Source organism: Sus scrofa, chromosome 13 (assembly GCF_054392235.1).
Source record: "Sus scrofa isolate SSC_HxYL_T2T_F1_AM1 chromosome 13, Sscrofa_HxYL_maternal_Yorkshire_Landrace_v2.0, whole genome shotgun sequence".
Classification (NCBI taxonomy): domain Eukaryota; kingdom Metazoa; phylum Chordata; class Mammalia; order Artiodactyla; family Suidae; genus Sus; species Sus scrofa.
Window position 1 is genome coordinate 140,177,540 of NC_139395.1, and position 14,429 is coordinate 140,191,968.

Consider the following 14,429-nt stretch of genomic DNA (forward strand, 5'->3'; position numbering starts at 1 on the left):
CCGCCCCCTACCCCCCGCCCCAAAAAGACCAAAAAAATTGTCTATCCTCTTTGACTCTTGGTTTATGTTTCCTGGGTGGAGGTGGACTCCAGGCATCTTTAGAGCAAGAATCCTGTCATTTCATCCCCCACAGTGCTGGGCACTTAGGAGCCCTTCATGTAAAACAGCTTCTTGTCTTATAGCTGAATCACAAAATAACGAGGATAAGGGACCCAAGAAATTATCTGGCTCTATGATTTCCTAGTTGTATTCTTTGGAGCAAGTCAGAGAGTTATTTTCTGTCATCATTGGGAAACCTATAAAGCTGTGACCCCTCCTTTCCTAGAAGAGCTAATAAAAGCAACAGTGTCCTAGCAATCAAAGACCTCACCCCTTCCTTCTAAGAAATCTTTGCGATTTCCATCAGTTCTCAGACATTTCAGGAAGCTCCAAGGGCTTGGTGCTACTCAAGAACATCTGCAGGGCAGAGGAGCTAAGAAAAAAGATGCTATTCTCTGAGACTCTGGCCTTGTTTCAGATTGAACTGAGAAGGCAAGACATCATCTGCCTTATTCCTTCCTCTTAAGACCAACTGGAGGCCCAGGAACATAGGAATCATCTAGTCTAACCACCTCCTAGAAAGATGAGGCGTTTGGTCCTAGGAAGACCACAGTACCCTGTTCAAAATCACAGACCCAGGGTGTTAGATCCAAGACCTAAAACCAGGTCTCAACTTGAAACTTGCTGCTTAGATTCAGATTCAGCTAAACTCTATGAGCATTTACTATGTGCCTGGAGACATGCCAGGTGTTTTCACATGTTGTCATCCTTAATCCTCTAAGACAGATCTTATTATTCCCCTTTTACAGGTGAGAACAGTGATGTTCAGACAGGAAGGTGATGGGTCCAGGGTCACATGGCTGGTAAGCTGGAAGAGCAGGATTGGAGGCCATGCCTATTTGCCTTGGAGTCCAGTGTTCACCCCTGCATACCCGCTGCCTTCCTGAGCAGCTCTGTCTTACAAGGTTATGCATCCCCATAGTACAAGTAAATGTCCTGAACCCTGCCCCCCTACCCATGGGTGATGCCCCTCCAGCTTGGTGTGTTAGTAAATGACTAAAGTTAGAGTGCAGAATGTGGACTCTGCAACCAAATTGCCTGGGTTTGATTCATGACCCTGCCACTTATTAGCTTTGTGACTTTGGGTCATGGAACTTCCGTAAGCCCCAGTTTCCTCATCTACGAAATGGAAACAATGACATACTTATCCCCAGGGAACTTGGATTAAGTAATAGAATACATGTAAATCACCTAGCACAAAGTCTGACATGTATAGTAGCTGTTCAATAAGCATAAAATGTAATTGATAAATGGCTGACTTTTTAAAAACCCTGGAGCTGTTTTGAAACATACTGTCCAATGCTTCGAAGTTCTTTTCTGGAACATGTCCAGGTGAGGAAGCCAATAGGTAAATCTAGACCTGACATGTTTTAGAGTTTCAGCAACATGTTCTGTATCAATTGGGGTTCAGCTAAGAAAGGGAAATATCACAAGCTATATGGAATTATAGGAATTAGATCTTATACCACTGATAGAAGACCAAGGGTGTATTGTGATTATAAGTCCTAAAAACTTCTCTGAAATACCAATGAAAATTAAAAGGTATGAATAGCAAATATATCTGTGTACATGGAGAAAAAACACTGAAAGGAAACTCACCACCATGCTCACTGTGATATTTCTGAGTGATGGGGTAATGAGAGATTTTATTTTTACTTTCATTTACTTGCTTTCTAATTTTGTACACAAATAGGTATTCAAGTCAGAAATTTAGTGTTAAGATTCATTCATTTTTTTCTTTCTTTATCTAACATCTTTTTTTTTCTCTTAACCCTCCTCCACAAGACAATATCTTGTAAACATTTATGATTATGAAGCTAATTATGGGGAATAGATAAGGTGGAAGGGGTTAGAATGGATATAGGATTGGGATGCAGAGTAGATGGTCACTGGATTTAAGTCAGGAAGTAATCCTCTAGATTCTGAGAGTCATGAACAGAAGGTATCATATCCAAGTGAGAGCTTAAACAAGAAATATCCAGCATGGTGGTGCCATGGAACAGGCATTCAACTGGGGTGTCGGGGTGTCAGGGCTGGAGGCCTGGCCCATCTCAGGAACTGACTGGGTCTCACTCTCCGGTGACTCCCTTTCCTCCTCTCTAAAGTGAGAGCCCTCCACACGAGGGATTTCCTTTCATATCTGTGCATTTCATTTGCTGAAGCCTAAGATCATTGGCAGAGGGAAGGACTGGGGAGGTTGGGGGGCGGGGGGCCGGGGGCGGGGGCTGGGTGATCACAGTGAGACCTCTGACTACTGTGTGGAAAGAGGTGCTGTTTCTCCTGCCCACTATCACCCTGGAAACCCTGAGAAGGGGTAGGCAAATCAAAGGCAAGAAACTTGAGGATCTTCTGACATTCTCGGTTAAGTGTCTGCAGAACAGAATCTGATGTTCTAGACAGAATCAAAGAATGTCAGACCTGGAAATGTCAAAGGCCATGACATCTGAGTCCTCATTTGATAGATGGGGACACTGAAACTCACCAAGGCAGGTGACTTGTCTGACACTACCCAGAGCCTGGAGAGAAACAGGGCCCTCATACTACTTGCTGATTTCTCCAAGGATTGACTTCATGATGCTGATAATGACCAAGAGAGGAGGAGAGGGGAGGAAGGGCCCTTAATCTTAGCCTTATGTAGTAGGAACTGGAAACTTTCTCCACGGGTAGGTACCCTAATTTGGTGAGTTTTCTCCAAGTTCCTGGACTGCTCCCAGTAGCAGACTCTCAGCTTCTGATCGATAATTATCTTCTCTCCCTCGCATTCCAGAGGTGATCCTAGTGACTCTACTAAACAAAGCTCTTGGGCAATGCCAGCTGGCTAGATGCATGCCCTCTATCTGGTCCCTTTCTCTGATAGCAGATGTAGACCTGCTTGAATTTTCTCCTGGATCTCAACAGAAACCTCAAAACTGGTCATTGCTCCCAGAAAACCTTCCTACCAGGAAACTTGCACATAGCCGGCCATGCCGCGGAGACAAAGAAGGAGCCAAGAGAAACCAAAAAGAGTGTGGTTTTGATATACAGGATTTTATTCCTGACATTAGTCAAGTAATCGTGGGCCAGCAAATTTTCAAAGCAGTCTTAAAAAAATAATCCTTTCCCTTGCTTCCCAGACACTGTGCAGAAAAAGAATGATGAAATATAACCTTTTCAAAGCTCCTTTTATCTGAGTCCTTTTAGTAACTCCATGGACTCAGCTCCAGAGTCTAAAGACTAAATCTTAAAAGATTATTGTGTGGGAAAATTATTGTGCGATGTAGTAAAAAATCACACTGAGTCTAAAGTCGGAAAAGTGATGATGTGATGATCCTGTCTGTCAGGTCTACGACCCTGGGCAAGGCATTTTGCTTTCAGGCCCTGCTTTCTCAGAAAAACTGGAGTAATACTCATACTTGTCCCTTCGAACCTTGCTGTGCTGTTCAGAGGATCAGTGCAGGGAGTTTAAAAACATTTGGATACTATTGTTTCATTAATTATAGTTTTAGTACTAGTTTTCAACAGCATTAGGCTGCTGCACAAAATGAAATGGGTATCAAATGTATATGCACATTTCTGAATGGATTGGGAAAAGAAGATAGAAGGAGCAAAAAAAAAAAAAAAGAAAAAAGTCATTCTTTTCCTGGAAAGCTCTGTTGTTTAATCCTTTTCTTGGAGTAAAAAAAATTCCAGCTCTACTGTAGGGAACATAACACAGCTTCTCTTTGATGTCACCACTCACCCCATGGCCAGTATCACTTCTCGTTCCCCCCCACCCCCAGATTCAAAACCCTTATGTTTGGGCTTCTCTGGTGATCACGTTAAATGTTTAAATCTCCCGCGAATATATATTATAGTCTAAACAACCAAAAAGAAGACAGAGGGGAAGGAAGAGGAGAGAGAGGAGAAAGACAGCGATATTGTTGAATGCTTTGAAAGGAGGATGGTTAATGAGACTTACACTTTAGTTTGGAGCCAAATCATTTTCTTCAAAGAGAGAAGGTCACAGCAACTCCTGACAGGAGCGAGCAGGAGCAGAAACCTGAGCTCTGCTCTCCAGCTGGTGGTGTTACCACCCATTCGTGGTTCCTGAGAGAGAACAGGGAGGTGAGCCAGGCCTTAACACCCTGTGTTGCATTGACAAGCATGGATCTGGCCTTTCAGGTACAGTCCTTCTAGGGATGGGCCTCTCTTGACGGTCTTGGTTTCCGCCTTGAAGCCAGGGTGAGTCCTGGGAAGACTCTAAACCCTTCTTGATCTACGCAGACCAAGCTTCCATGCCTACCAGCACTGGACTGAGCCACTTCTTCATCCAGCCAGCAAATCAATGCAAACCCAAGGTGAGTCATGGTGATCCGAAAAATGAGGTGGGGGCGGGGGGGCACAGGGTTGGGTCAAAAGCCTGAGAGTTAGGGCAGGATCCCTCTGTAGTATCTCCTTTACCACGCCGCTCTTTAACTCCTGAGTCACCCTCCACACCCCAGGTGCCAACCAGTACTCAGCTGCCTTACCTAATCTGGACAGATGCTGCAAATGCTGCCTCCAGTGGCTATGTCAATTCGACCCAGTGTCTTCCTGGTTGCATGTCAGATCTTCTCATGCACCTTTTTTCAAGTGGTCACTTCTCCGCTGAATCAAGGAAAGACCAGCCTGGTAAAGACAAAGCCAGTGATCATTAGCCAGTGTTGTGCCTTAAGCAATGCCTGAGTAATTATACTAATCAGTTGATTGATGCAGGTTCAGTTGGGAAATACTACATTTTAAGGAAGTACAACCTTTTAACTTGTGAGCTGAAGTGGGCAGCATGCCACCGGAAGGAGGACTGGCTTAACTAGAGACGAATTCTTTGAGCCATAAGCACAGTGCTGGTCACAGACCAAGTTGGGTCTGTGGATTCTTGGAGGATGCAGGGAGGTAATTGTCAGGTACCATAGCAAATACCAGCGAGGTGATCGTACCCCCTCCTGTGTGCCAAGTCCAGGTTTGGGCATGTCAGTTCCTTCTACTGAACTTTTTTTCCCCACAATGCTGCCATTCATATTTAATCAAAATTTATAAGCCCATGGCTCAGAAACCTGGAGTACTGGCTTCATCACATTAATAGACTCATGTACATTGTTGGCTACTCTCTCTTCCTCAGCAGGGATGAACAACTTGTTTCTGTTTTAAAGCATGAAGATAAAACCCATTACCCACATTCCAGAATTACCCTGATAAGACTAAGTAGAACCACGAAACCTAAAACTGCCAGGTTCAGAAGGAAATTAGGGATCACTCCGTATCTGAATCTCCAACATAACACATCCAACGCAGTGTCCATCCTATTCCTTCTTAGATTATCTTCAGGCTAGGAACTTTCTGCTTCCCAAGGTGGCCCATTCTGTGATTGATCAGATTTAGAAACTGAGTGATTTAAACTTGGACTTAATTTATTGGTTCCATATAGGAAGGGATTTACCACAGCAAGATAACACTCAGCAAAGATATTAGGGACTGTGTGTGATAGGTGACCTCAATGGATGCAATCAGAATACGTGATCAGAGACTACACCCCAAACCCCAAGCCATTTGTTCATCCTTGGTCAATAGAGTGAACAGGAAAATATTGTACCCTGAGCACACAGTGCCAGGACTAGAGAAATGTTTATAAATGACGGTATTGATGACAAAGTTTGTGTGAAAATCCTTCCTTGGTCACAGAGAAAGAAACTTGATCTGATCTCCTTTGATTTTCGCTTTTAAGGGAACATGAAATTCAGGTCAGTATCACACTTTTCCAGACACAAGATGGATAGTTAATCTCTCCAGCAGCTGGCTTAGTCTTTTCTACAGGGTTCCTTCCTTTTGAACCTATACTTCAGTTTGAAAATCATAGATTGGGGTACCTAATACAATTTTAGAACTGGAAGTTTCCCAGAAGACATCTCAATCTGATTTCTTCATTTTAAAACCAGGAAACCAAGGTCCAGAGAGAGGCGGTAACTGACGCAAGGTCACAGAGGCCTTTTGAGATGAAGTCAGAAGTAAATCACTAGTCTTCCTACTCCTAGTAAAGTGCTCTGCTCTTCCTTGTCAATGGTGATATGATGAGTATGTACAAAAAGTGATAATCTGTCTAGGGAGCTTTGGGACAGGCACTATAGAAAGTTCTATGGACTAGAGGAAGGAGCCAGCCTCTCCTGGTTCCCCATGTGACAACCTGGCAGTCAATCCTGCTAACATACCTTTTAAGATATCAGTATACAACAACCACTACCAAATATACTGCAAACACCATCCAATTATATCTGCATGCAAATATATCAAAATTATCCTTCTCATCAGAACTGCTCATTATGAAGCATCTACTATGTTCTAGGCACTTGATATAACTTATTAGCCCAATCCTTTATATACCTTATTTAGTTCTGTGAGGTTGGTGTTATTATGATTGCTTTTCATATGAATAAACAAAGGCTCAAAAGCCACCTGGCCAGTGTGGCAGAATCAAGATTTGGGTCTCAGTCTTCCTGGCTCCAAAGCCTGTACTATTTTCACCATAGCCACCATTCCCTAGAATATCCCAAGCCCATTCCTGGGCTCTGCTGCCCACCAACAAGCCCCAAACATTTTCTGTGGCTAGTTCTGGTGTGAAATAAACTTGAGGGTTTGGGGGAAATTCCTAGACTATTCAATTGAGTTATCTCTTCAGACAACTTGAGAAGTAGCTCCCTCTTTTACTGGTGTGTTCTTTTGTTTAAAGCATCTTAAAGAAAACAGGGTAGAGAAAGACCCTAGCATCTGGTGTGGAGTTGCAATATTTGATAGGTAAACATAAAGAAATAGAAATAATAGCACTTTGAAAATATTTATTCATTAGTCATAATTTTTTAAACTGCTGTTTTTACTAAAACATGTTTACAGTAAAAGACTATCTGCAAAATATAAAATCAGAACTTTTTTTTTTCCCTTGAAGTAGAGTTAGGTCCAGGATCTGGTTATAAATTCTTTGCACAAATAAGTTTTTTCTTTCATGTATGTGTTTTTAAATATACATTTGTGGTTTTAAATAGGAAAGAAATACAGGGGTTAAATCAGCATTTGCCTTAAAAAAAGAAACACCTATTTTCTAGGTTAGAGTAACATTTAAATACCAACAGTAGATCATGGATTCTGATAGATGCAATGGTCTGGTGAAGTGAGGGAAAATATAACTGCGTGGCTTTGGTGGAATTATTTGACGGCCCCATTAAAGTCCACAAACATGGAAAGTCATGATCCATGTGGAGCTCTACTACAAAGGACAAGGACAATTGTAAGGCATTTTAGAGAAGCTAGCCCCTAGGCCAGTAAGAGCACTATCATCTTAGCAATGAAGTAATTATAAGATGTAAGATGTATGGTTTCTCTCCTACTTCATACCCACGTGAAATGTAAGCATCCTCTCTTCCTTCTAAAATTCACTAGGGATTCTTCAGTTCAAACGTACCATCAGAATCAATGGTAGAAGTATAATAAAAATTGCTAACCTTGAGTGAGTGCTTCTATAAGCCAGACATGGTTAAATGTATGCCTCTTTCAGGTATTAACTCTTTGGTCTTTACAGCAACTCAGTGAAGGAGTTGTGATTGTCTGCACTTTCCTATATGCACAAATTTGCAGAGTGGCTCCAGGAGGAAGATTTCATGAGAGTGAGGCAGTGACCTTGAGAGCCTGGGATCTCCCATCACAGTGCTGCCTGGCCAGCCTCCAGCCCTGGCCAGTGATGGGGTCTCCATTCCTCAGTCTGTAGCCCAAGCAGCAAGGGTGAAGTGGATTGTGGTAAGTATTTGCGCAGGAGCTTCGTGGTTTCAGCCGCCTGGATGCCACTGTCTTCCAGACAGAGCTTCCTGTTTTGATGGGTGAGTCATCACTCACTCTTCATGATTTTCAGCTATGTTTCCTCTTTAAGGGGAGGATCCCACTGTTCAGCATGAAGCTTACCTTACTGGTCACTTCTGAATGTTTTTTTGGTCATCCCCTGAGCTTGAATTATTTTTGCTTGGCCAATGTTTGGTCTTTCTCAGACTTGAAAAACACCAGTCAATTCTCATCTTCCTAAAATGTAAGCACCCACAGACCAGGACTTATGTCTGATTTATTCTTTATTCTATATTACCTTCCCAGTATAACTCAGACTTTTGATAAAGCCTAAAAGAATAAATTGTGGTGAGTAAATGTCGAAAGAATGAGTGAAGGGGGTTCCTTTTGAGAACATTCTAGACTTAGCAGTTCCCTGACATCTGCTCTTGTACTGACTGTTTCCATCATGAACTCTGCAAATATTCCTTGAATGGCCATTAGCTGAAAGAGAACTTGAAGTTCTGTGCATAGAATGGGAGTATGTATGCTTGAAGACTCATATTTTTTCATTCATTCACTCAGTTGATAAGCATTTGCTGAGTACATCTTATGCTAAGAACATGCAGGATGCGGAGGCATGGATGTTAAGAACCATGGATTTAGATTGGAAAGGTCTAATTTCTAGCTTGACTTCTCCACTAAGTAGCTGTGTTCTTAAGTGACTTTCTTCACCATTCTGAGCCTCTGTTTCCTTATTTGCAAAATGAGGAAAATACCAGTATCAACATCCTCTGTTAGCTGTGAGGATTAAATGAGATCACACCTGTTAAGTGCTCAATAAATCTTAGCATTCGCTATTATAATTTCCCTGGTAAGTGAAACAAAGAGGAATTAGACCTAATCCTTCTGAGGGAACAGACAAATCTATGCAAATAAACACTTTTAGAATATGAGGTACAAATAAAACTGCTAGGGATATTCAGATTAAGTCAAGATGATGTACAAACAGGGAAACTCAGAGACAGCATTCTTCTCAGAGAAGGCTGCAATTAAGCAGTTTTGGATATGCAGACATGTGGGGGGAAAGACATTCCAGGAGATGGAATTAACCCAAGAAATAAAGGGAAATATTAAAGAACAAGCCAATACTCTGGGCCCCTGAGTCACTGGGCGATTGCTTTGCCTGGACCATAGAAGACGTTAAGGGAGATAGGAAAAGAGGTGATTGGAGAACAAAGGAACTATCCCGGGGAGGATCTTGAAAACCAGTGAGTGAGTTTGGGTTCCATTCTCTGTAGACTGGGTGTGTATCTGTGGTTTTCTGTGCATCATTCACTAGTTTCATTTTTGTTTCCTGTCGATGGGAAAGGTCACCTGTGTCCAAAGCCTTTTAGATTTTAAGTTATTGATTCCTTCATGTTTGAGATGTTCAATCACCTCTGAATGTTCTTTAACCTCCTTCATGTCACTGGAGTGACTCAGGAATGCTGTGAAGTAAACCACACAGGGAGATGAGGAAGCTCACACAGATAGGGAAGATAACCCATCTGCGGCAAGGATTGGTACTTGGATGGACTGGGATGTGAATGTCATAGCTTCTGATTCCAAGACTTTCTGTTTTCTGAGGTGGGAAAATGCAAATATACTGCAAGATGAAAGCCACGGCCATGTTGCCTGAATGGCAGAGAAGAGAAATTTTAATGACAGGGCTCTCCAGCTGGAGATGACTTCTGCCACCATGGCTGCTTTCTTTTGTTGTGATTTGCAGCAGTAAATGCTGTGCAAAATGGAATCAGCTCTAGACATTTCCCCGCTTGACTGGCTTGGACTAGTGGGTACATATCCTCTGGCCTCCCCCCAGGTTTCTTAAAGGGCTTCAAAAGAAATTGATAGTGACTATACTCTGGGGTTATTTATAATGGAAATCCAGTCTCTTATTCCTCCAGACGTCTACAGATGAGTTGGGCTCTTAATCTGAACCTTGGGGAATCAGAGGCCCAGTTAGCTTTATTTAGCTTTCAGGACATTGGTTTTTGTTTTTGTTTTTGTTTTTTGAAAGAGCTCAAAGTTCCACTGAAGATAAAAGTATCCTGTGTTCCAACATACTGACCAATTTTAAGTAACTCTTCTTCTTCTCCAAATCCTATCCTCATATTTCATGAAGTTGGACCTTCTTCTTTACATTCTTTCCTTAGGCAGTTGTAGAAAAGGACAGTTTGGATAAGAACCAACTTAAGAGCATATCTCAGAGGCAGTTTTCTTAGGTAGTACACATATATACACACAATAATTTCAGCACATTCATCTGATAATTTATCCAAGAGTTTGTGGGGTCCAAGGAGGAGGTTCTATGACTAAGTGTTCTGCATTTCCTTGACTTGAACACTTGTCCTTGCATTTAGTATGTGCTCAGTTGTCTGTTGGTTAATGAATCAGCAATGTGGAAGTGTCTCTCCACATGAAGAAGGGCAGGACTACAACTTGTGGTTAATTACAGGGATTTTATTATTTTTTCTGCCTATTTTTCTTTCTTTCTTTTGGCTGTGCTTGCAGTATGCAGAAGTTCCCGGGCCAGGGATTGAACCTGTGCCACAGCAGCGACCCAAGCCATGCAGTGACAATGCCGGATCCCTAACCTGCTGAGCCACAGGAGAACTCCTACAGTGATTTTCTTCAGCTAGAATTTTCTAATGCTTTTCAGTCAGTTTCTCATCCCTTCTCACACACATACACACATGCACACACACAAGTTCTCTAGTTATGTTTTAATATTCTGCCTCTGCTATATTGTTCTAGAGATCTTGCCAGCCACTCAAGACAAAAGTTTTATTTTGACAGAAGTAGTATAAAGTAATATCAAATACACCATATATATGTCCAAAAATTGTCTTTTATACTTAATAGTTGTGTGATCTTAGTCAAGTTACTTAGGTCCTTTGGAGATAATGATAGCATCTATCTCTAGATGAAATGAGATGATGGAGAATGGAGTAGTTAGCCCCGCCTATGGCATGTAGTATGTGTTCAATAAATGTTTGTTAAGATGAAAACAGCGATTTTTTTTTGTCCAGATAAAAGGATTAGCACAATGATATATACACATTTATAAACTGTAAGCCAACTTCTTCTTTGGTAAGATATCAGATTTAAAAAATCCAGTAAAATGTTTTAATTATTCATGCCCTTATTAGCTATGGACTACTCATTTAATCAACATGTTTGAGAAGGCTTATAGTCAAATGGTGTAAACAATATCATCATTAACTTTTGGATTAAGAAAAGCATGAGTCATTTATTGAAACCAAACAGTTATATAGGAGTTCCTATCGTGGCTCAGTGGTTAACAAACCCGACTAGCATACATGAGGCTACAGTTTGATCCTTGGCCTTGCCCAGTGGGTTAAGGACCCGGTGTTGCATGGTGTAGGTTGCAGACACGGTTTGGATCCCACATTGCTGTGGCTGTGGTGTAGCTACAATCCCCTAGCCTGAGAACCTCCATATGCCATGGGTGTGGCCCTAAAAAGACAAGAAGACAAAAATAAAGTTGTATAGCACTTTACAGACTTCTTGGTATTTTTGCGAACATTATCTATTCTAACCCTTAATTTTCACAAGTCTTGTCAGAGAAGCACTATTACTTAACCTATCTGAGGAGGAGTAAAATGACTTTGAACCTAAACTCCTAGTCAGGCTTGTGCTGAGGGACAGTAGGACAATTATCAGCTCTGGCTCTAGATCTGAAGTGTCTCCTGGTCCTCCTACTTTCTAGCTGTGTGAACTGGAGCAAGTGAGATAGTTCTCTGAGCTTTGGTTGGCTAATATGTAAGATTGGAATAATGGTACTTCACCAATTTTTGTGAAGATTAGGTGAGTCAGTGCTTACTGTGGAGACAGAAATGTGGTACACAGGACACATGATACAGGTCGTACACCAGTCTGACTTTGGCTTGAATGGCCTTGAAGGCTTGACATTCAAGACCCTTGGCTATCAGAAGGTGTGACTCAGAAAGGAGGTGTATTTGCTGTGAGGGTAAAGGGAGAGGGGATATCCAAACTGAGTTAGAGAGAAAGCAGGAGGGCTTATAAAAAGAAAAAGAGCCTGTAGCTGTCCAGCCCATTGGATCCAGAAGTTATCCCAAGGAGTAGAAGACAAGGATGGAATGAGAATCAGGAGATCAGAGTTCTAGATTTTTCTTTGCTACTTCAGTGTATGACCTTGGGCAGATCCTTCTCTTCTTGGGAACTCAGTTTACCATCTGAAAAAAGGGACATTGGATAATCCAGTGTTTTCCTTTCAGCCTCGATATCCTATCATAAATTCCAGGGAGTCAAGGTTTGGCTAGAGAAAGAGCACAAGAAAGGGTCGAACCCAGAAATAGCAGGTTTGTCTATTTGGTTCCTATATGGTAATTGATTTGAAATATCTAGCTCTTTACATTTTGTGTCTGAATACCTTTTTCCTCTTCTCAATTCTATTCAAGCCCTCAGGAAATAAAGATCATTACTCACTTTGTTTCCATTCTACATCCTATTGCAGCAACAAACTGGGCAAAAAAGTTGCTAAGTCCACTACAATGCCTACCCATCATGTGATGCAAAAAACCCTGTTGGGTCAAAGGAGTTCCAGCTGGGCTGTCACTTTAACTATCAAACTAGATCCAGCTCATTGTAAGAATGTCTCAGTGATGGACAGCAGGGCTTCTAAGCAAAGAGAGGATAGGGAAAAGGAGATGGAGTGAGAGGGAGGCAAGAGGACAGGGTGAAAGGAAGGAAAAGGAAGAGGAGGAGGATAAGGGAGGGGGGAGAGATGGGATAAGGAGCTTAAAAGCACCTCAGCAAAATAATATTCCATCTTGACCCTCATAATCACCCCATGCTTATTATTACACTTTTACAGAAGAGGAAACTAAAGGCCCCCCCCAAAAAATTTTATTAAGCAACCGCAAAAGCCATGTGAATTGATCTCATTCCAGATGTCTCTCTTTTCATAAATCCCTTTCTATATCATATTAGAGATTTGAGGGGTCTATGTCAGAGGTTCTTCCCCACTGTTCTGCATGAACTGCTTAAGGACAAGGCCTATATTATATTCAAGTCTATTCTCCAACAGAATCTGAAGTTTAACACCTTGTACATAGTAGGTGCTCAAAGATGTGTGGTTGGATAAATAAATAGCTCCCCAAGTATAACTTCTAAAATCAGATGCTATAAAACTCTACCCTGGTTTCTTTCTCTTAGTGAAAGGCAAGACTCAGGTGAGACTATTTACCCAGACATGCCCATTCACCTTTTCAGAAATCATCCCAAGGAACCCAGGTAATGGCATTTAGTAATTTCTGGAGTCCTATTTACTTAGAGAAATTCTCACACTGGTTATTTCATGCCATGAGATGGTAAAGCAGGAATTGTTTGGGACTCATATTTTGCAGACTGTGTCTGGGGAAGTAAGCAGCTGACTTGAGATCACCCAGTGCGGAGTGGCTGAGCCCAGATCATCTGCAATCACCCACTGAGGCTCTGGACCCCATTCCCAGCACTTTTCCTCCTGCGTGTATCTCTGACACCTCCTGAAGTCTCAGCCAGCTCAACGGGAATACCACCCGCCTGAGCCCAAGCCATCAGAGAATGTTTACACTCATAGAATCAAGATAATATGATGGCCTTAACAAGCTAAAGGAAGCTCTCTGCATCAATACAGGCACTGTCAGGTGACATAGTTCCATATCACCTCTGTCTGTAAAATTAAGGTTCCCAGGAGGAAAGGAAAATTTGGCACTTGTATATACCCTAGAGCTTGGTAGAACCATCCCCATGATGGGTGACAGGGTCAAACTTCTGCATTTTCAAGTCTTTGGAACTCCATCTGGTTGACCACTAGTTCTGCCCATCTACAGTGCCCTGAAATTTGCCATGCTTGGCAATGATCTCAGAGGGATTTTTGACATTTTTTTGTGGTCATTGTTTTTATGTCTGAGAAAAGAAAAAGCCCTCCTAATTTGAATTATTCTATACACATTGTCCAATAAAAAAGTCAATGTACAAAATGTATTTTAAAATACCTTAAAAAATGACTCACCATGACTAGTAATTTAATAAATATTTATTGAATGCCTACTTCAGGCTACACACAGTTCTAAGCCCTAGAGAGACAAGAGTGGATCAACACAACAGACAAAAATCCTTGAGCTCACAAAGTTTATATTCTGGTGGGAAGGAATAGACAAGAAAGACATGGCTAGGGAGATGCTACCTGCTATGCAGAATACATTAGGGGGTGGGAGATAAGCAGCATGGATGTACTGCTTAGGGAGGTGAGATTGGAGCCAAGGTCTGAAGAAAGAAGGACACCCTGTGGGAGGAAGAGTGTCCTAATGGAGAAAACATTTGAAAGTCTTATGCTGGGAGGTGTCCTGGGAACTGTGAAGAGGCCGGTGTAATTGAAGCAAAGTTCGTGATGGGGAAAAGGGTAGGAGTTTAGGTCTGACAGGCAGCAGGGGAGTCTGTTGGGTCAGGCAGGCCCTGAATGGGAT

At 41.9% G+C, this 14,429-nt stretch overlaps 2 long non-coding RNA genes across 5 annotated transcripts in view; one reads left to right on the plus strand and one right to left on the minus strand.

Moving 5' to 3' along the window:
* LOC106508008 (uncharacterized) overlaps positions 1-14,429 on the plus strand; it is a 78,269-nt gene that overhangs the window by 22,948 nt on the left and 40,892 nt on the right. For 2 of the 4 annotated variants that reach the window (XR_014822653.1, XR_014822655.1), the window contains 3 exons: positions 849-902; positions 4,240-4,415; positions 7,661-7,875. This is a non-coding gene — a long non-coding RNA (uncharacterized LOC106508008). Of the gene's footprint in view, positions 1-848; positions 1,656-4,239; positions 4,416-7,660; positions 7,876-14,429 lie in introns of those variants that run through there. The other 2 variants (XR_014822654.1, XR_001304506.3) reach the window with 2 other exon arrangements.
* Positions 3,442-4,829, minus strand: LOC146397661 (uncharacterized). Its single transcript, XR_014822656.1, has 2 exons — positions 4,587-4,829; positions 3,442-4,164 (listed from the first exon to the last, which is right to left on the minus strand). It is a non-coding gene; the product is annotated as an uncharacterized LOC146397661 (long non-coding RNA).